This window comes from Schistocerca cancellata, chromosome 2 (genome assembly GCF_023864275.1).
Source record: "Schistocerca cancellata isolate TAMUIC-IGC-003103 chromosome 2, iqSchCanc2.1, whole genome shotgun sequence".
Taxonomy (NCBI): domain Eukaryota; kingdom Metazoa; phylum Arthropoda; class Insecta; order Orthoptera; family Acrididae; genus Schistocerca; species Schistocerca cancellata.
In genome coordinates this window covers 814,142,103-814,164,814 of record NC_064627.1, presented here as the reverse complement: position 1 = coordinate 814,164,814, position 22,712 = coordinate 814,142,103, and the positions used below count along the sequence as shown (strand labels likewise).

The following is a 22,712-nucleotide window of genomic DNA, read 5'->3' as shown; positions in this document are numbered from 1 at the left end:
TCGCGTTTCCGACTTTGATAAAGATCGGATCGTAGCCCATCGCGCAGAATAAGGAATCGGTGGGTTCAGGAGGGTAATACGGAACGCCGTACTGGATCGTATCACTAGCAGTCGAGATGACAGCCATATTATCCGCATGGCTGTAACGGATCGTGCAGCCACGTCTCGATCCCTGAGTCAACAGATGGGGACGTTTGCAACACAACAGCCATCTGCACGAACAGTGCGACGACGTTTCCAGCAGCATGGACTATCAGCTGGAAGACCATGGCTGCGGCTACCCTCGACGCTGCATCACAGATAGGAGCGCCTGCGATGGTCTACTCAACGACGAACCTGGGTGCACGGATGGAGAAATGTCTTTTTTTCGGATGAATGCAGGTTCTGTTTACAGCATCGTGATTGTCGCATCCGTGTTTGACGACATCGCGGTGAACGCACATTGGAAGCGTGTATTCGTCATTGCCATAACGGCGTATCAGCCGACGTGATGGTATGGGGTGCCATCGGTTACACGTCTCGGTCACCTCTTGTTCGCATTGACGGCACTTTGAACAGTGGACGTTACATTTCAAATGTGTTACGACCCGTGACTCTATCCTTCATTCTCTCCCTGCGAAACCCTACATTTCAGCAGGATAATGCACGACCGCATGTTGCAGGTCCTGTACGGGTCTTTCTGGATACAGAAAATGTTCGACTGCTGTCCTGGAAAGCACATTCTCCAGATCTCTCACCAATTGAAAAGGTCTGGTCGATGGTGGCCCAGCAACTGGCTCGTCAAAATACACCAGTCACTACTCTTGATTAACTGTGGTATCGTGTTGAAGCTGCATGGACAGCTGTACCTGTACTCAATGCCCAGGCGTATCAAGGCCATTATTACGGCCAGAGGTGGTTGTTCTGGGAACTGATTTCTCAGGACCTAGGCACCCAAATTGCGTGATGGTCAGTTCTAGTATAATACATTTGTCCAATGAATACCCGTTTATCATCTGCATTTCTTGCTGGTGTAGCAATTCTAATGGCCAGTAGTGTAAGTTTGACGAAACGATAATTAATTAATCGACTTGTCTGAAGTCCGTATCAATATGCTCGGGATTTTATTTGGAGTTCTTATCTGTGATTGGAATTAAAGGATTAATTTTATTACTCTACCTTCCTTTGTGGCGAGGACTGGTCTGGACAAATCCTGTGACGTTGCCACAATCGTTTTGTGCTTGAAAAAGTTTCTTCGTAACAAACTTGCAGTGTCAAGACCTCTGAACACTGTGCGGTTGCGACTGCTGCGTCGTAAGGTGTTCCTTCCATCTCCTGGCACCGCCAGCTCACCAGTTGTGTGTGTGTGTGTAAGAGGCGTCGAAGCGGTGACGCGGCCAGCCTAAAAGCGGCGCGCTGCGTCGGCGCGGTCTCGAGACGCCGGCTATGCGAGAGCGGGGCAGCGAGTGTTTGCTTTGCGGCCCGTCCTCTCCTAGGCGCGAGGGGCGGGCGCTGGCTCGCTAGCCAGTTGCCGCAGGCGAAGCTTTCAAAACGTACCGTAGTTTGTGTTCATTACAGTGTGCTACTGAAGTTTAGATACCGGAACAAAGTGATCATGAACTGTAACACGAATCGCCGACTTAAGGCGCAAGCGACGCAAGTCACCGCATGAGTCGTCATTCGGAAAAGGGCGCCAGAGACGCCACATCTGTAAGATTTCTATTAGATACAGGCTCCCAGGTAGATGCTATTTTCCTTGACTTCCGGAAGGTGTTCGATACAGTTCCGCCATGTCGCCTGATAAACAAAGTAACAGGCTACGGAACATCAGACCAGCCGTGTGGCTGGATTGAAGAGTTTTCAGCAAACAGAACACAGCATGTTGTTCTCAATGGAGAGAAGTGTACAGACGTTAAAGTAACCTCTGGCGTGCCACAGGGGAGTGTTCGGGATCATTGGTTTTCACAATATATATATATATGACCTAGTAGATAGTGTCGGAAGTTCCATGCGGCTTTCCGCGGATGATGCTGTAGTGTACAGAGAAGTTGCAGCATTAGAAAATTGCAGCGAAATGCAGGAAGATCTGTAGCGGATAGGCACTTGGTGCAGGGAGTGGCAACTGACTATGTATTGCGAATACATAGAAAGAAGGATCCTTTATTGTATGATTATATGATACCGGGACAAACACTGGTAGCAGTTACTTCTCTAAAATATCTGGGAGTATGCGTACGGAACGATTTGAAGTGGAATGACCATATAAAATTAATTGCTGGTAAGGCGGGTGCCAGGTTGAGATTCATTGGGAGAGTCATTGGAAAATGTAGTCCATCAACAAAGGAGGTGGCTTACAAAACACTCGTTCGACCTATCCTTTAGTTTTGCTCTTCAGTGTGGGACCCGTAGCAGGTCGGGTTGACGGAGGAGATAGAGAAGATTCAAAGAAGAGCGGCGCGTCTCGTCACAGGGTTATTTGGTAAGCGTGATAGTGTTACGGAGATGTTTAGCAAACTCAAGTGGCAGACTCTGCAAGAGAAGCGCTCTGCATCGCGGTGTAGCTTGCTGTCCAGGTTTCGAGAGGGTGCGTTTCTGGATGAGGTATCGAATACATTCCTTCCCCCTACTTATACCTGCCGAGCAGATCACGAATGTATAGTTAGAGAGATTCGAGCGCGCACGGAAGTTTTCCGGCAGTCGTTCTTCCCGCGAACCATACCCAACTGGAACAGGAATGGGAGGCAATGACAGTGGCACGTTAAGTGCCCTCCGCCACACACCGTTGGGTGGCTTGCGGAGTGTAAATGTAGATGTATATGTAGATCACAATAACTAGGTGCAGCCGTTGGAGTCCTAAGTTGAGAGGGGACGTCAGCGGCTAGATTTGTATACTGTGCATATCACAATTAGCAGTGACATGCATAGATGAAAGTGTAAGAGGCAAAGGGGTGAACGGGGCTGAGTGGGGGAAGCGTGGTTGGGGGGGGGGGGGGAGAGGGGGACGCCAAATGAAAAGTCCCTTGTGTCGAAGAATTTTCTGAAACTGGTCCTGATCACACATTAACGATTATGACGTGTTCGTCAGCTTCAACCCCACGGGTGTTCGTACAAAGTTCTCCTTCTGCACTTCAAGGCTTAGAAAATACGCCTGTTACGATTTCACATAGTTACATTCATCTCTTTCTCGGCCGTCCTACAACCCTTCTCCTTGAGGGCTTATACTTGTTAACAACGACTGGAATTCTGTCTCCATCCATCCGCTTGAGGTGTTGACTCCATTTCTCTCTGTATTCTTAAGTCTTCTCATTTAAGCTATAAATTCCCAATTCTGTCTGAATGTCATCATTTTTACGCTGTCCCTCCTTGAGCAACCTTTGAAAATTCTTAAAAATCTCATTTCTACGGAGTTATTTTTATCTCTTTTTCTTTCATTCCAAGATTCGCTGTCATAAAGTAGCAAATGCACTGTCATACTTTTATATGTTGTGTACGACTTTACATCTGTTTTTATTTCATTCCAAGATTCGCTGTCATAAAGTAGCAAATGCACTGTCATACTTTTATATGTTTTGTACGACTTTGTACACTGAGGTAAGCAGAGGTGGGTTACAGTGTGTTGCAGCAACTGTCGTCATAAGAAAGCAGGACAGGAGCAGGAATGATTAGCGAACAAGTTAACCCAGTAAACAGAGGATTTACCTAACTTGTATTTCTTCAAGCATACGAACACTCATTACGAATAATACAGCAAGAAACAGAGACCACCGATTACAACAGTAAAAATGATGAAGCTCTGTGAATCAAGCATGAACGATGGTGTCGCAGCGGAGAGGCTCCACCTGAGAGTGGATTGCGTGGCTACCACGGGCTGTCCTACATCGCGGCGGCAGAGGACGCATGTGGTACGGAGCTGCTGGAGGCGTGGCGCAGCAGGCATGCTCCATTGGGTCCACCGGATCCCACACGACCACTATAGGCAACTTGAAAATCTGTTGCCAATTGGAAGACGCTATGGGGTGATATCGATACGTGAGACCACATTATACAGTTTCAATTTCATGGCTTCGCTAACTTCATATTTTAATTTATTTTTGTAATTCCAGATATACACTCCTGGAAATGGAAAAAAGAACACATTGACACCGGTGTGTCAGACCCACCATACTTGCTCCGGACACTGCGAGAGGGCTGTACAAGCAATGATCACACGCACGGCACAGCGGACACACCAGGAACCGCGGTGTTGGCCGTCGAATGGCGCTAGCTGCGCAGCATTTGTGCACCTTCGCCGTCAGTGTCAGCCAGTTTGCCGTGGCATACGGAGCTCCATCGCAGTCTTTAACACTGGTAGCATGCTGCGACAGCGTGGACGTGAACCGTATGTGCAGTTGACGGACTTTGAGCGAGGGCGTATAGTGGGCATGCGGGAGGCCGGGTGGACGTACCGCCGAATTGCTCAACACGTGGGGCGTGAGGTCTCCACAGTACATCCATGTTGTCGCCAGTGGTCAGCGGAAGGTGCACGTGCCCGTCGACCTGGGACCGGACCGCAGCGACGCACGGATGCACGCCAAGACCGTAGGATCCTACGCAGTGCCGTAGGGGACCGCACCGCCACTTCCCAGCAAATTAGGGACACTGTTGTTCCTGGGGTATCGGCGAGGACCATTCGCAACCGTCTCCATGAAGCTGGGCTACGGTCCCGCACACCGTTAGGCCGTCTTCCGCTCACGCCCCAACATCGTGCAGCCCGCCTCCAGTGGTGTCGCGACAGGCGTGAATGGAGGGACGAATGGAGACGTGTCGTCTTCAGCGATGAGAGTCGCTTCTGCCTTGGTGCCAATGATGGTCGTATGCGTGTTTGGCGCCGTGCAGGTGAGCGCCACAATCAGGACTGCATACGACCGAGGCACACAGGGCCAACACCCGGCATCATGGTGTGGGGAGCGATCTCCTACACTGGCCGTACACCACTGGTGATCGTCGAGGGGACACTGAATAGTGCACGTTACATCCAAACCGTCATCGAACCCATCGTTCTACCATTCCTAGACCGGCAAGGGAACTTGCTGTTCCCACAGGACAATGCACGTCCGCATGTATCCCGTGCCACCCAACGTGCTCTAGAAGGTGTAAGTCAACTACCCTGGCCAGCAAGATCTCCGGATCTGTCCCCCATTGAGCATGTTTGGGACTGGATGAAGCGTTGTCTCACGCGGTCTGCACGTCCAGCACGAACGCTGGTCCAACTGAGGCGCCAGGTGGAAATGGCATGGCAAGCCGTTCCACAGGACTACATCCAGCATCTCTACGATCGTCTCCATGGGAGAATAGCAGCCTGCATTGCTGCGAAAGGTGGATATACACTGTACTAGTGCCGACATTGTGCATGCTCTGTTGCCTGTGTCTATGTGCCTGTGGTTCTGTCAGTGTGATCATGTGATGTATCTGACCCCAGGAATGTGTCAATAAAGTTTCCCCTTCCTGGGACAATGAATTCACGGTGTTCTTATTTCAATTTCCAGGAGTGTATATTGAAATTTGTTGGTTTTCTTATCTATTTCTATATCTGTGTCCAGACTTATATCACTGCCTAAATAACTGAAACTCGAGATTTGCTCAGGCACATTGTTTTCGATAACAATCTTAGATCAGACTGGGAATTTTCTGTAGTGAGACACAACTTTTATTTAAGTAGCAGATATTTTTAGAGTGTTTAGTTTTTTCTCAATTCATATAACTTATACACAGAGTGTTGTAAGACTACGCCACGGCTATTGCCCCGTGCTAATCCATACATCAAATGGGCATCTGCCAACTCCGCATTTGTAAACATTGCACTGACTGCAAAACCACGTTCGTGATGAACACTAACCTGTTGATGCTACATATTGATGTGCTTGATGCTAGTACTGTAGAGCAATGAGTCGCATGTCAACACAAGCACCGAAGTCAACATTACCTTCCTTCAATTGGGCCAACTGGCGGTGAATCGAGGAAGTACAGTACATACTGACGAAACTAAAATGAGCTCTAACATGGAAATTAAGCATTTCCGGACACATGTCCACATAACATCTTTTCTTTATTTGTGTGTGAGGAATGTTTCCTGAAAGTTTGACCGTACCTTTTTGTAACACCCTGTATACATTCATGGGCTGCCTTCATCCACTTTCTTGTGATGTCAAAAAGAGTCGGAGATATGCTTTATGTCTATCTGACACCGTGATTTATCATTACCTTGCCTGTTTTTGGATTGCCTGTATTTACGATTGTTTTGGTGTCTTCATTTATGCTTCTGATTATCAGCATAAGATGCATGGGGTATCCTCGCTTGTCCATTATTTCTACAATCTATTTCAAATTGTTATCTGAAAGGCTTTTTCGAAGACAACAAAATCAACACTTGCTCCTAAATTGACTTTTCGTCATTTTTCTAAAATTCTCTTGATGTTGTTTCCTAAACTCATTACACTCTTCACCCAAACGTGAATCTTTTATGAACTTATTACTTTCAAGCGATTACTTATTGTTTTTGAGTAAGCTTTACAAACTGTTTTCATGATACTTAAATTCCTGTAATTGTCACAAGCACATGTTTGGCCCTCTTTAAAAATGTAAGTTACTTCGGTGATTTTACAGTCATCAGAGAATTTGTAATTTCGCAGCATTCATTAAATAAATGTAACAGTGTTAGTTTGCACCGCGTCCCTCCGCACTCAATACCTTCAGCATTTATTCCATCTGGGCCACACGTCTGGCGTATTTTCAAACTTTTCAGAACCTGTTGAACCTCATCCAAGGCTAATGAATCAGCTGTCCTGTTATAATAAGCTGTTATGTATTTTGTATTTGTTGCGGCGGTCTCACAACACCATAAATTCCTGTAAAGCTGTATCATTGTACTTCATTAATTACATTAACTCTGTCATTACCTTTTTATCATTGATTTAAGTTGTTTAACATGTTATATACAAAGTTCTTTTTTCCACGTGCATCATGTTCGATATTTGTAATTAATTTGTCTGTATAGTCTCGATGCGCACTTGCTTATACTTACGCTGTTTTTTTAGTACGCTTTTTTTATAGCAGGAGTTTATAAGCTTTCTGTTTTTCCTTAACAGTCTCTTCAGTTTCAATATTCCTTATTTTAACCCTCTTCACCTTCTCAACGCCTTACGGCCCGCGGATCAATAAGAAGACCACTTTCCGGGAACTTATAATGCTGGAACAATCCCTCTTCAGGGACGTAAATATGGAGAGCCCAGCCCAGGGTAAAGGATGAAGTCCTCGACAGTGGAGCACCGATCACCGGAAGGGGCAATCCGCCAATTAGGGATAGAATAATTAGCTGCAGGCTTAAAGGTCAAGAGGAGGCTGCCTCTCCATTATACTCACCTGGCAACTGCCTGGCAACATACTCCGGAGAGAAAGAACAAGCTCGAATTATTCATAGGAAAAAGCCGGGCAGAACATATAAACTTGTGAACATAATTTATCCCCAGACAGTGAATACAACTCAATTATAACACAATCAATTTTTGACTAGCAATAAGAAGTGGCACGCTCACAAAAAGTGCAACAAGAGGGAAGACAGTTACTCGGAAGTAAGACAATTTAATACTGAACGTGTTCATGAACTGCAAACCACATACTATACATCTTTAAAGTATAATGAGTCGCACCTTACACATCTGATTTGAGCAAGAACAGATGTTTTTTTGGTCAGAACTGAGCTTGTATGGTGGATGCTATGAATTATAATTACATTGTCTCAGCGGTAGGATACCTCGAAGAATTACCGGAAATCTTTTACAAAACCATAGATTCTAGTGGGGCACGCATGTGCTTTGTATTTTTAGCCGCTGACCAAATGCAACGTAAGTGTAAGAAACGCGCTTGCCCATCAAAATACACTTAGGAAACTTAAGAAGGAGCAAATAAGCGTAGCGGGAATAGTTAGTTACACAAAAAGGTGTGAATCAATGTAGTCGCAAATGTATTAGAAATTCAAGTTAGTTATGTATACAGGTCTGCCGTGGTGGTTATGAACAAACTTCGAACAGGGATATGTACCACCTCTTCCGAAAAACATTTCAGAATCACAAAGTAAATAACACTATAAATTGCTTTAAAACACCGTTGCAAATGAGTAAGGCTGCTTGTAGTTCACTTGCATTTACAACAGAAACAAAAACGGATTCGGATCACAACATTTTCTAAAGCAATCGAAAAAGCAGACAAAAACCCAGTAATCTGCTTACTTGAATAACATAATGGAACCCAGCGGCATGAATACAACTGAAATGCTCACGGCTTGCTGCGTCTGAACATTATCCCGAAGTTTGCTGGCCGAATGCGCCCTTCTTAACACACGACAAATGTCTGAAATATTGCTTTCTACAGTGTGGTGTCCAAGGCAAAGGACAAGACGAGAGTGCCTTTCACTTCAAAGCGCAGTGGAACCCAAGCGAATTCTGCCAGCTAGCGTTCCCATTGGCCGGCTCCAGTGGAAGTTTTTGGCCTTGCAGAAAGATAAAACGGCATTTCCTTGTCTCTAGTGAAGGTGGGGCCCTCTGGCGGTCAGAGGCAGCTCATGGTTGTCTGCGATCCGCAAGAGACTTGCGCCGAGTGTGGTGCAGTTCTGCGATGCATGTAAGGCACCCTTTCCGAAACGGCCGCCTATGTTTTTCTTTTGGGACCTCAGGAACTCACTGGTTGTGGATTCGGTGATGGCTGTGTAGACATCTGTGGTGTTCCAAACTGTTCAACAATGTTGACAAACGTTTGCATGGACTCCTGCTCGTTTACTATTCGGTTGGCCAGTCGATCCTTCCTTGCCTGTCGCTTATCCACTTGCTATTTCTGACATGACTGTTCGAAGTGTACTCATCCTTTATGGAAAATTCGAAGCCATGATTATCCATTAGATGACGTAGCATCCCTGCTGACGGAGGGAAATTATTCTATGCTTTGCAGAAACTCGCACATGACCGTGATGGTGAGTAGTGTTTTATCGTCCAGACAACGTAACACAACAAGCAACAGAAGAAGACGTTTATAACTTGCGAAAAATACATGTTTTCATTAACCTTTGTTTCTATTCCTATGTATAATTATTGACAATATTGGGTGATACTGCAAGTGTACTTGTGTCTAGCTGTTTTTGACGTCCATAAAACATTGATTGCTGCTGCCTCCGTTTAACGATTTGGTTGTTGTGTCTTGTAGGTGGCGTGAATATATGATTGTAGCAGCTATACTGCCATATGTCGATCGTCAATGTTATAGTACAGAAGAATTTTTTGTTGGCTATGGCCTTTTTGTTCTGTTCACACGTTTTTGTGCTTTTGACAACTTTCTCTGGCAGAACACCAGAGATGTTACAAGACTACAATTTCGTTTTCTTCTATTAATCTGTTTTATGACATCTTAAATATCGATAACGGATAAATATAGATAGCCACATAGAAACTGATTGATTAATAAATAAAAAAGAAATTGTAACCATATAACATCGCTGTGTTCTGTCAAAAAAAAAGCTGTCATAAAACTTGTAAACAGTACAAAACAGCCAGAGCCAACGAAGCTTCACCTAAAAGACAGCACCAGTCGATGTTTCATGGAAGCAAAAAACAGCTAGACGTAAGTACTATTGTATAATTACACAATGTTGTCAGTAATTATACATCAGGATAGAAGGAAAGATTAACGAAGACATGTAGTATTATGAGGCAGGTAGAAAATGACACTGTAGCCCAAATAGGCCTATCACAAACCAATAAAGTACTAAATACTTTAAACATAGGAGTGATTCGGATTTCTCTACTTATAATGTTTCGCGTGATGCGTTATTGCCAATTTTCGCGTCTGTAGTACGTCATCTTCGTGGTGTAGCAATTTTAATGGCCAGTAGTGTATTTCAGCACGTCCACATTAACCAACGACCTTCCAGCACTTGTTAACCGTGCTGGTGGAGGAATGGAACGACCTACCAAAAGAACTTCTAATAAGTCTTGTGGCGAGCATGAGAACGCTTTGCAGAGCGTGCGTCACCATATATGACGACCATACACCCTATTAACAAGCATGGCTCGCCTTTCGTAATGCTCAGGGGAGCATCATAAATCGCGGTGACTTCATCGTAATTATTGCCTTTGAATAAAAGTGTTATATCTGTTCGTCTCATTGCGTATTTCTTTCAGTTACCGTAGCAGTTCTTTCTTTGTGTGGTCCAAGTTTCATCGAGGTATGTTACTTGGCAATAACGCATCACGCGAAACATTATAAGTAGAGAAATCCGAATCACTCCTATGTTTAAAGTATTTAGTACTTTATTGGTTTGTGATAGGCCTATTTGGGCTACAGTGTCATTTTCTACCTGCCTCATAATACTACATGTCTTCGTTAATCTTTCCTTCTATCCTGATGTATAATTACTGACAACATTGTGTAATTATACAATAGTACTTACGTCTAGCTGTTTTTTGCTTCCATGAAACATCGACTGGTGCTGTCATCATCTTATGATTTGTTTGTTCTGTCTTTTAGGTGAAGTTTCGTTGGCTCTGGCTGTTTTGTACTGTTTACAAGTTTTATGACAGCTTTTTTTTTTTGACAGAACACAGCGATGTTGTATGGTTACAATTTCTTTTTTATTTATTAATCAATCAGTTTCTATGTGGCTATCTATATTTATCCGTTATCGATATTTAAGATGTCATAAAACAGATTAATAGAAGAAAACGAAATTGTAGTCTTGTAACATCTCTGGTGTTCTGCCAGAGAAAGTTGTCCAAAGCACAAAAACGTGTGAACAGAACAAAAAGGCCATAGCCAACAAAAAATTCTTCTGTACTATAACATTGACGATCGACATATGGCAGTATAGCTGCTACAATCATATATTCACGCCACCTACAAGACACAACAACCAAATCGTTAAACGGAGGCAGCAGCAATCAATGTTTTATGGACGTCAAAAACAGCTAGACGCAAGTACACTTGCAGTATCACCCAATATTGTCAATAATTATACATAGGAATAGAAACAAAGGTTAATGAAAACATGTATTTTTCGCAGCCATCTAGAAAATGGCACAGCAGCCGAAACAGGCCTGTCGCAGACCAATAAAGCACTAAATACTTTAAGCATAGAAAAGATTTGGATTTCCCTACTTATAATGTCTCTGCGAGGTATACAGGGTGTTACAAAAAGGTACGGCCAAACTTTCAGGAAACATTCCTCATACACAAAGAAAGAAAATATGTTATGTGGACATGTGTCCGGAAACGCTTACTTTCCATGTTAGAGCTCATTTTATTACTTCTCTTCAAATCACATTAATCATGGAATGGAAACACACAGCTACAGAACGTACCAGCGTGACTTCAAACACTTTGTTACAGGAAATGTTCAAAATGTCCTCCGTTAGCGAGGATACATGCATCCACCGTCCGTCGCATAGAATCGCTGATGCAGCCCTGGAGAAGAGTCTCTACATTTGGTACCGGGGTTGCGTAGACAAGAGCTTTCAAATGCCCCCATAAATGAAAGTCAAGAGGGTTGAGGTCAGGAGAGCGTGGGTGCCATGGAATTGTTCCGCCTCTACCAATCCATCGGTCACTGAATCTGTTGTTGAGAAGCGTACGAACACTTCGACTGAAATGTGCAGGAGCTCCAACGTGCATGAACCACATGTTGTGTCGTACTTGTAAAGGCACATGTTCTAACAGCACAGGTAGAGTATCGCGTATGAAATCATGGTGGTGAATCGAGGAAGTACAGTACATACTGACGAAACTAAAATGAGCTCTAACATGGAAATTAAGCGTTTCCGGACACATGTCCACGTAACATCTTTTCATTATTTGTGTGTGAGGAATGTTTCCTGAAGGTTTGGCCGTACCTTTTTGTAACACCCTGTGTATACATCGCGTTGCGAGCCTTCAAGAATTAAAACATCATGGAAAAGTTACTTTCAGCCTTAAGTTGTGCACCCCAGTGTATAAAAACTCATCAACTCGTTCTATGTCTTCTTTATCAGAAATCACTATTTTGACGTTGTTGAAGTTTATCTGCACTGTTGGTGACAGTACCGTATCCCAGTTAAGAATAGAAGACCAACCTTCTCTGCTGCGGTTTTTCGCTCACCTCAGCGGAGACACGTGACAGCGTTACTCTCCCCTTGTTCTGTTTCAGCTGCAGTGTTTCTCATTTCTCTCAGTACGCTACCTTCTGAGGTTTTTTGTCAACTATATTTACCGTAAAAAATGTTGAGTGGCCCATTTTTATCAATATAGTGTGTGAACTTGTATTCATTCAGGTACACGTACAACATCTACTCCGAAATTGTTTCTTGCTTTGCAATCCGATTTTTTATAAAGCTCTAGCAGCTCTGCTGCTATATGGCTAGTTGGTTATGCGTTCTACACTTGAGGAATTAAGTCAGCAGAATATACGTTTTTGAGAAAAGCAATAGGGTACCCTACAACAAACGAGAAATGGGCAATACGAGGGTCACTCCAAAAGAAATGCACACTATTTGTGTAAAAATGCAGTTTTCATTCTGCATGTGTGAAAGTTTTACAGTGTGTAGATACATCCTTCCCGCTTATTTTCAAACTTAGTTCAACCTGTTCCCGTGGGTGGCGCCGTCACAGCATGTCTTCAAGATGACTGCTACACTTGACGTTCGTCAGAAGCAATGTGCTGTCATAGAATTCCTGTGCTGTGAAAACGAGACAGTGGGAAACATCCACAAGAGGTTGAAAAAGGTGTATGGAGATGCTGCTGTCGATCCCAGTACAGTTAGTCGGTGGGCAAGCAGGTTACGTGATGAAAGTGGACACGGCAATATTCAGGATTGTCCTCGCAGCGGCAGGCCTCGTAATGCGCACACTCCAGACAATGTGCAGAGAGTTAACGAATTGGTGATTGCTGACAGACGCATCACACTGAACGAATTGTCACGCTACGTTGGGATAGGGGAAGGAAGTGTTTGCCGAATACTGGAAGTGTTGGCGTTAAAAAAGGTTTGTGCCAGGTGTGTTCCCAGGATGTTGACAGTGGCTCACAAAGAAACAAGAAAAACGGTATGCAGCGAACTTTTGGAACAGTACGAGATTGGTGGAGATGAATTTCTTTGAAGAATTGTGACAGGTGATGAAACATGGGTCCATCATTTTTCACCAGAGACGAAGAGGCAATGAATGGAGTGACATCGTGCAAATTCACCCAAGAAAAAAATTGAAAACCACACCTTCTGCTGGAAAAGTTATGGCTACGGTGTTTTCCGATTCCGAAGGACTCTTGCTTCTGGACATCATGCCAAGTGGAACCAACATAAATTCTTATGCATATGTGACGACACTGAAGAAACTTCAAGCTCGACTGAATCGTGTTCGACCACATCGGGAAAGGCAGGATGTTTTGCTGTTGCACGACAATGCACGGCCACATGTCAGTCAAAAAACCATGGAAGCGATCTCAAAACTCGGATAGACAACACTGAAACACCCGCCTTACAGTCCTGACCTGGCTCTATGTGATTATCATCACTTCGGAAAACTGAAAGACTCTCTTCGTGGTACAAGGTTTGAAGATGATCACTCCCTTGTGCACGCTGCCAAACAGTGGCTCCAACAGGTTGGTCCAGAATTTTACTGTGCGGGTATACAGGCGCTGGGTCCAAGATGGCGTAAGGCAGTTGAGAGGGATGGAAATTATGTGGAGAAATGAAAATATTGTTCCTAAAGGATGTATCTACACACTGTAAAACTTTCAAACATGTAGAATAAAAGATGTATTAAAAAATAGTGTGCATTTCGTTTGGAGTGACCCTCGTAAAATATAAAAAATAAGGACAAAATCACGAACGCAGCGTGTACGATCGCGAATGTAGAACTATAGTATAAATGAGTACATCGCTTAGAATAGACACTGATATTCCCGAAGGAGTATACACATATCACCGAAGGGAGGAAGACCTTTATGTTGATTAAGAAAGAGACACGGCAAACACCTCAAAAAAATTAAACGTGGTAATATGTTACTCAGTCAAATTAGGAAGATAGAGGAAATACTGCCGCCTAAGTACTGACTACGTCAGCTCCATTTCGCACCTTCTCCAGATTTCGTAAATAATAGCCCAGTGGATAGCCCGTCGAAAACTGACGGAACCATTGTGCATGGAGATGGAGCCATCAATACGGCTAACCACCAGAAAACATACTGACCATCAACGATGCCGGGATAGCCTCAGACGCCACTTTTCCTTTCCTGTCTGGTACATTTCCGCTGATTCGTGTGAACTCCCTGCACGTTAACATCCCTTCCTGTGTGCTGCTGTCGAGAGCTGTTCATCACCGTGTCCGGCTTTTGCAGCCAGAATTAGGTTGCGGCCAGCAAACCTCAAAGCCGCAACTGTGACGGGCAGCAGCAGGCTGTGAGAGTCATTCCAGCAGCCGTGCTATCGACCCTGCTAGTGGCCAAAACCGCATGGCCGGTAGCTCTCCAGCTGAGCACCCCCACCTGGCGTTCGTCAGTCACCAGGGGATTCTCCGCACTTTCTTTTTTTAACATGGAAGTTCAGCAGTTACGGTCATATGCCTAATTACTGCAGTGTTCCACGTGTATCCGGCATTATTTGACACTGTTTTGTCCTTTCCATTCCCAGAAGGTGCATAGCAGGACTGAACAGATAGCGTGATCATAAAATACTAAAGCTTGCCACAGCTCATAAATGTTCTCCCTTCCTCCACCCGGCATGATTCTTCCAGCCGACATCGTTCCTTCTCCTCTTGGCGCAGACAGGATGAATAACGTGGTATCAATCCCTACATCATAATCTTCGTACCTCAATCCGTAAAAACGGAACCTAATAGGATTACTTCGTAGTGCTTCTGTCTGTCTGTCTGTCCCATCGTTAAAAACCCTTTTCCTCAGGAACGTGTATCAGGTTAAAATTTATATCACATACTAAGGGCTGCGGCCCCTTGGTGGTGTAAGAAATATAATCTTCTAAGTCAGTGCAGTCCAAAGATACGGCCATTTATGTAACATACACTACTGGCCATTAAAATTGCTACACCACGAAGATGACGTACTACAGACGCGAAATTTAACCGACAGAAAGAAGATGCTCTGATATGCAAATGATTAGCTTTTCAGAGCATTCACACAAGGTTGGCACCGGTGGCGACACCTACAACGTGCTGACATGAGGAAAGTTTCCACCCGATTCCTCATACACAAACAGCAGTTGACTGGCTTTGCCTGGTGAAACGTTGTTGTGATGCCTCGTGTAAGAAGGAGAAATGCGTACTATTGTGTTGGCAGAAGAGCCAACACCGTGTTGCTAGAGGAGGCCGAAATGCACGCGTTTAAGCTCACGCAGACTGGCGTGAGGTCTGGAACAGATTAAAGGAGTTGAGTCTAATAAATAAAGTACGGAGTTGATGTAATACTTAACTTTAATCCATAATTGGAGAACATCGCTCTTGTTGATACATTATATAATCTCAATATAAACTGGTAATGGCGCCTTGCTAGGTCGTAGCAAATGAGGTAGCTGAAGGCTATGCTAACTATCGTCTCGGCAAATGAGAGCGTAGTGTCAGTGTAGCATCGCTAGCAAAGTCGTCTGTACAACTGGAGCGAGTGCTAGGACCTCTCACTAGACCTGCCGTGTGGCGGCGCTCGGTCTGCAATCACTGACAGTGGCGACACGCGGGTCCGACGTCTACTAGCGGACCGCGGCCGACTTAAAGGCTACCACCTAGCAAGTGTGGTGTCTGGCGGTGACACCACACGTACCATCACGTTTCCCAGTTTGATAAAGGTCGGATTGTGGCCTATCGCGATTGCGGTTTATCGTATAGCGACATTGCTACTCACATTGGTCGAGATCCAATGACTGTTAGCAGAATATGAAATCAGTGGGTTCAGGAGGGTAATACGGAACACCGTACTGGATCTCAACGGCCTCGTACCACTAACAGTCGAGATGACAGGCATCTTATCCGCATGGCTGTAACGGATCTTGCAGTCACGTCTCGATCCCTGAGTCAACAGATGGGGAAGTTTACAAGTCAACAACCATCTGCACGAACATTTCGACGACGGTTGCCGCAGCATAGACTATCAGCTCGGAGACCATGGCTGCGGTTACCCTTGACGCTGCATCACAGACAGGAGCGCCTGCGATGGGGTACTCAACGACGAACCTGGGTGCACGAATGGCAAAACGTAATTTTTTCGGATAAATCTAGGTTCTGTTTACACCATCGTGATGGTCGCATCCGTGTTTGGCGACATCGCGGTGAACGCACATTGGAAGCGTGTATTCGTCATCGCCATACTGGCGTATCACCCGGCGTGATGGTATGGGGTGCCACTGGTTTCACGTCTCGGTCACCTCTTGTTCGCATTGACGGCACTTTGAACTGGGAACGTTACATTTTAGATGTGTTACGACCCGTGCCTCTAACCTTCATTCGATTCCTGCGAAACCCTACATTTCAGCAGGATAATGCACGACCGCATGTTGCAGGTCCTGTACGGGCCTTTCTGGATACAGAAAGTGTTCGACTGTTGCCCTGGCCAGCACATTTTCCAGATCTCTCACCAACTGAAAACGTCTGGGCAATGGTGGCCGAGCAACTGGCTCGTCACAATACGCCAGTGGAACTGTGGTATCGTGTTGAAGCTGCATGGGTAGCTGTACCTGTACACGCCATCCAAGCTCTGTTTGACTCAATGCCCAGGCGTATCAAGGCCATTATTACGGCCAGAGATGGTTGTTCTGGGTACTGATTTCTCAGGATTTATGCACCCAAATTGCGTGAGAATGTAATCACATGTCAGTTCTAGTATAATATATTTGTCCAATGACTACCCGTTTATCATCTGCATTTCTTCTTGGTGTAGCAATTTTAATGTCCAGTAGTGTAGTTTGACACGAACTCACTCATCAAAACGTATAGGGTACTTCACGTTCGCCTAGAATCATGAAATTTGGCAAAAAGTAAGGGTTCACAATAAAACCGAAGGAAAAATTCGAAAACTGTAGATTTGTAATTACTTCACACAACAAAATTGTCGTTTGTTACCTATCTGGCTGTCTGTCCGTCTGTTAAGACCCCTTTTTCTCAGGTATGGAGAGACGTATCACTTTGAAATTTATACGACACTTTGAGTTCCTCGTTTCTTCTTTGTTCCCGTCGAGAGCAAAAAATTGAAGCTCCTAGTCTGCGAATGTTTGTTTCATAAACAGACTGAAACGCCCTATATACGTTCAGCAATCGCTTCTCGATACCTGGTGATGGACAAATTCCAAAACACGTCACATGGGCAACAAAGTCATTACTTGCCTGATGTTTGACTACTACCATAGCTGACCCGTCAGCCTGAATGCGGAACTGCTGATTATTATAATAATGGTCGCCTGCCTCCAGCATGACTTTATGTCACATTTATAATATTCAAATCAAAACATTCTCGACAGTCTTGAATCCCTGGGACCGATATCTTGCTAGTATTACTGTCGATAACCGGCAAAAATGATCGAGATTTCGATTCCTGGAAACTATGAACTGTCTGATAACCGGTAAAAATGATCGAGATTTCGATTCCTGGAAACTGTGAACTGTCTATATAAATAATTATGTTTGTACAGAACCCTAAGCGCGCGAGTCCTACTCGAACCTGGTTAACTCTTAACTGTTTTCCAACTATGTGTTCTAAGAAGAGACGCTCTTTTCTGCAACCACTTCACAGCGTGGCCGAATTAAAGCTGGCCATAAAGCCGTTTTTATATTGGTTTAGATTGGTTCAAATGGCTCTAAGCACTGTGGGACTTAACATCTGATGTCATCAGTCCCCTAGACCTAGAACTACGTAAACACACACATCCATGCCCGAAGCAGGATTCGAACCTGCGACCGTAGCAGCAGCGCAGTTCCGGACTGAAGTGCCTAGAACCGCTCGGCCACAGCGGTCGGCTATTGATTTAGTCTATATTTAACTGTTCGTTCCATAGGCCCTTGTAAGGAGCACCGGGAGGATGTGGAACACGTCAGAAAAACATAAATACGTAATGGCTGGCTCGGAGCACTATGGGACTAAACTTCTGAGGTCATTAGTCCCCTAGAACTTAGAACTACTTGAACCTAACTAACCTAAGGACATCACACACATTCATGTCCGAGGCAGGATTCGAACCTGCTACCGTAGCGGTCTCGCGGTTCCAGACTGCAGCGCTTAGAACCGCACGGCCACTTCGGCCGGCATAAATACGTAATATTTATTTACAAAACAATCACTGTTCTAGTGTACCTGGCAAGATCCTTAGAAAAATGATCCTTAAGGATACGAAAAAGTAAAATAAAAAATACAGTTTTTGATTTACTCATTATTTTAAAAATGAACCGACACAAACCGTCGTCAGAAAGAAAAGCGCTTTGCAAGGTTACTTACATAGATCGCTACACCGCACTGAAACTGTGCCAAAATCAGTAGTTGATGATAAATACGTCAATAGGTTCTGCTAAGAAATTTGTCAACGATATGTAAAGAGCTATCCATCCGTAAATCTGCGCCTACTTCTACTTATATCTACAGCCTTCCGGAAACCACTGTGAAGTGCCTGGCAGACGTACCGCTTATCTGGGTTTTTCCCACTGTTCTCGCACTTATAACAAGTGAAGAATGATTGCTCATGCACACGCTGTAATTAGTACAACCTTATCTTCGCTGTGCCTCTAGGAGCATTACGTAAATCCTTGTAGCATATTCCTAGATTCGTTGCTTGAAGCTGTTTGTTGAAACTTTTAAAGTGGGCTTTCGTGGGATAATGGGAATTTATCTGCGAGAGTCTGTCAGTGCAGGCTTGTCAGCACGCAGTGGTTAGCGCACTGGACTCGCATTCGGGAGGACGACGGTTCAATCCCGCGTCCGGCCATCCTGATTTAGGTTTTCCGTGATTTCCCTAAAATCGCTCCAGGCAAATTCTGCGATGGGTCCTTCGAAAGGGCACGGCCGACTTCCTTCTCCGTCCTTCCCTAATCCGATGAGACCGATGACCTCGCTGTCTGGTCTCCTCCCCCAAACAACGCAACGCAAAGCTTGTCAGATCCTCCGTGACACTCTCTTATGGGTCAAACAAACCTGTGACCATTCGTGTCACCTTCCTTTGTATGCGTTCAATACCTTCTGATAGTCCTATTTGGTGTAGGTACCACAAACTTGAACAATATTCTAGGATGGTCGGATGAGTGTTTTGTAAGAAGTCTCCTTAGTGGACTTATTGCCCCTACCAAAGAATCGAAGTCTGGCACCTACTTCAAATACGACTGATCCTATGTAATCATTTCGCTTCATGTCATTAAAACGGCTATACCCAGATATTTTTGTACGATCTGACATATTCCGGTTGTGATTCATTGATATGCAGCCGTAGAATACTACGATTATTCGTTTTGTGTAGCGCAAAATTTTACATTTCCGAACACTGAAAGCAAGTGATCCTTTAGGATTCTCCTAAGCTGTATTTCTTTAGTAGCTAGATTCTGTATGGCAATTTGCTAGATATTAAACGTACCAAGTGACTGACGGTGTTCTAGTGCTGCAGCGGGGGCTGCTTACAAAAAATGGTTCAAATGGCTCTGAGCACTAAGGGACTTAACTGCCTTGGTCATCAGTCCCCTAGAACTTAGAACTACTTAAACCTAACTAACCTAAGAACATTACACACATCCATGCCCGAGGCAGGATTCGAACCTGTGACCGTAGCAGCCGCGCGGTTCCAGACTGTAGAGCCTAGAACCGCTCGGCCACTCCGGCCGGCGGCTGCTTACATTACAGGACTCAAATGTTCAAATGTGTGTGAATTCCTAAGGGACCAAACTGCTGAGGTGATCGGTCCCTAGACTTACACACTACTTAAATTAACTTATGCTAAAGACAAAGCACACACACCCATGCCCGAGGGAGGACTCGAACCACCGGCGGGAGCGGCCGCGCAATCCGTAACATGGTGCCTCTAACCGCGCGGGCACTCCGCGTGGCATATTACAGGACTCTGCAACATCGGAAGTATTAATCGTTGAGTGCGGGGAATGCTGAAAAAAATAATAGTTCCGCTTTCTGCCAGCAAGTGAAAATATGGCGCTGTAAGCAGTTGGTTGGTTGGTTGTTTCTGGGAAGGAGACCAGGCAGCGAGGTCATCGGTCTGATCGGATTAGGGAAGGATCGGGAAGGAAGTCGGCCGTGCCCTTTGAAAGGAACCATCCTGGCATTTGCCTGGAGCGATTTAGGGAAATCACGGAAAACCTAAATCAGGATGGCCGGACGCGGGATTGAACCGTCGTCCTCCCGAATGCGAGTCCAGTATCTAACTGGAAGCAGTCGTGTAACGTTTCTATTAAATATGTATGTCTGTATTTGAGGGAATTGAAAACAATGATTTCCAAAGCTTTCTCCTCGTGTAACATGTACTTTAGACAAGGTATTCAGTTGCTGAACAAAGCTGATTGTTGATGGCCTTGTGTTGCTCACATGAACAGTGTCAAACTGCCAAAAGAAACTAACTGTGTGATCAGCGAAAACTGCATAACTAAAACCCAGTATCGAAGCACACTAAGAACGATGCGTGATATGAAATGCAAAGTTGGACTAAGGATATCCACAAAAACAAATTACTGCTCTACTCGGAAGCAATAACTGTTCGCGATTATCAACACTGTTCACTGAAAATTAATGCACATGCAAGCACGACACCTGACAATTCTGACTACGCACTGTTTGCAGAAGATTGTGAGATCTGCCCTGAAAGAAAAGTGACTTACCTCCAGCTCAGCTTACTGTTTTAGCGTCTGTAGTACTGATGTTCTCGAATGCAAATACAAAGCAGCAGATACAGCAGCTAAAGATAAATAAAAAGCACTCCGTCCCATCGGGACCATTCGACGGCCGTCTCATCCTCAGGTGAGGATGCGGATAGAAGGGGCGTGTGGTCAGCACACCGCTCTCCCAGTCATTATGATGGTTTTCTTTTGACCGGACGCGCTACTATTCGGTCGAGTAGCTCCTCAATTGGCATCACGAGGCCGAGTGCAGCCCGAAAAATGGCAACAGCGCTTGACGGCCCGGATGGTCACCCATCCAAGTGCCGGCCACGCCCGACAGCGCTTAACTTCGGTGATCTGACGGGAACCGGTGTATCCACTGCGGCGAGGCTGTTGCCCTAAAGGTAAATAATCTACTCTAAATTCTTTTTGTCAGAAACGATCTGTTCTTTGTGTGGCGTAAGGTGCAATGTACACATGATGAAAATTCAAAACTTTACCGTAATTCATGGAGATGGGTTTTACTTTAAAGAAAATCGCTTTTGAGAAATCAGACTATGATTATTGAGAAAAGGCAGCACAAAATAAGAAAACTCTAACAATTACAAAATTTTCTCATAAAAATTACAGACATACCTTTTTAATTCCTTCACTGTCTTCTTCATAAATATAAAGAAAGTATTAAATAAATTTTTATCTCCGTAATAAAATATTGTAAGTAGCTTATGCCGGATTCACAATAACAGATCTCATTCTATGAAAAACACAACTTCACGCTACTATGTCTCAAACAACAGCCGGCCGAATGTGGCCGAGCGGTTCTAGGCGCCTCAGTCCGGAACCGCACTGCTGCTACTGTCACAGGTTCGAATCCTGCCGCGGGCATGGACGCGTGTGATGACCTTAGGTTAGTTAGGTTTAAGTCGCTCTAAGTCTGGGGCACTGATGACCTCAAATGTTAAGTCCCATAGTGCTTAGAGTCATTTGAACCATTTTGAGTTGCTTTAAGTGCTCATAAACAGTGTCATTCGTGATATTGGTTCTGTGAGCTTTACATTGATTCGTCTAAAATGATGAAGTGAGTCATCTAAGTACAGGAACAATTACGCGATACAGCTTGCACGTAGCGAGCAAGAGAATCTGAAAATCTTGTGCGTGATATCTTAAGACGTTGAAGATTGCATAAAACCTATCATCTACATAACGTCGGTGGCTCCGGGAGTGTTCAGGACGAAGTTTTTGTCTGTAGGAAGGATTAAAGAATGGTGCGGACACTGACAGTTGACCATGAACATGTACAAATATAGCTACTGCACCAAAATCTGCAAAGAGATAAACTGCTGTTCCATTTCACTACTGGTGATAAATTTCTGGAAATAGTAAGTTACCGTCCGGAGCGACCTTAAGCGCAACTATTACGTAAAACTTGTTTATGAAGAATACGTACCAGAATGCAATTCGTTGAAAGGATCTTCAGCAAATGCCACTCATCTACGAAAGAAGTACTTTACAAAACATTCTTTAGACCGATTCTCGAGTAACTGCTCATCAGTCAGGGACACTCACCAGTTTCCATTAACAGGAGAGATAGAAAAGATCCACAGAAGAACTTCGCCATCGCTCAGCATAGTAAGTGCGACAGCGACACAGAGATACTTTAGAAAGCTCCGGTGTCAAACTCTCTAAAAGAGGAGTTACACGTCACGCATATGTTTAGTGTTAAACCTCAGAGCGTATATTCCACAAAGAGTCGGGAAACATATTACACTACAGGCCATTAAATCTGACACACCTAGAAGAAATGCAGATGATAAACGGGTATTCATTGGACAAATATATTATACTAGAACTGACATGTGATTACATTTTCACGCAATTTGGGTGCA

The 22,712-nt window shown here is 44.5% G+C and overlaps 1 pseudogene; it reads right to left on the bottom strand.

Annotated features, from left to right (window-relative positions):
• Positions 1-21,106: 21,106 nt before the first annotated feature.
• On the bottom strand, positions 21,107-21,224 carry LOC126163246 (5S ribosomal RNA; annotated as a pseudogene).
• Positions 21,225-22,712: the final 1,488 nt, after the last annotated feature.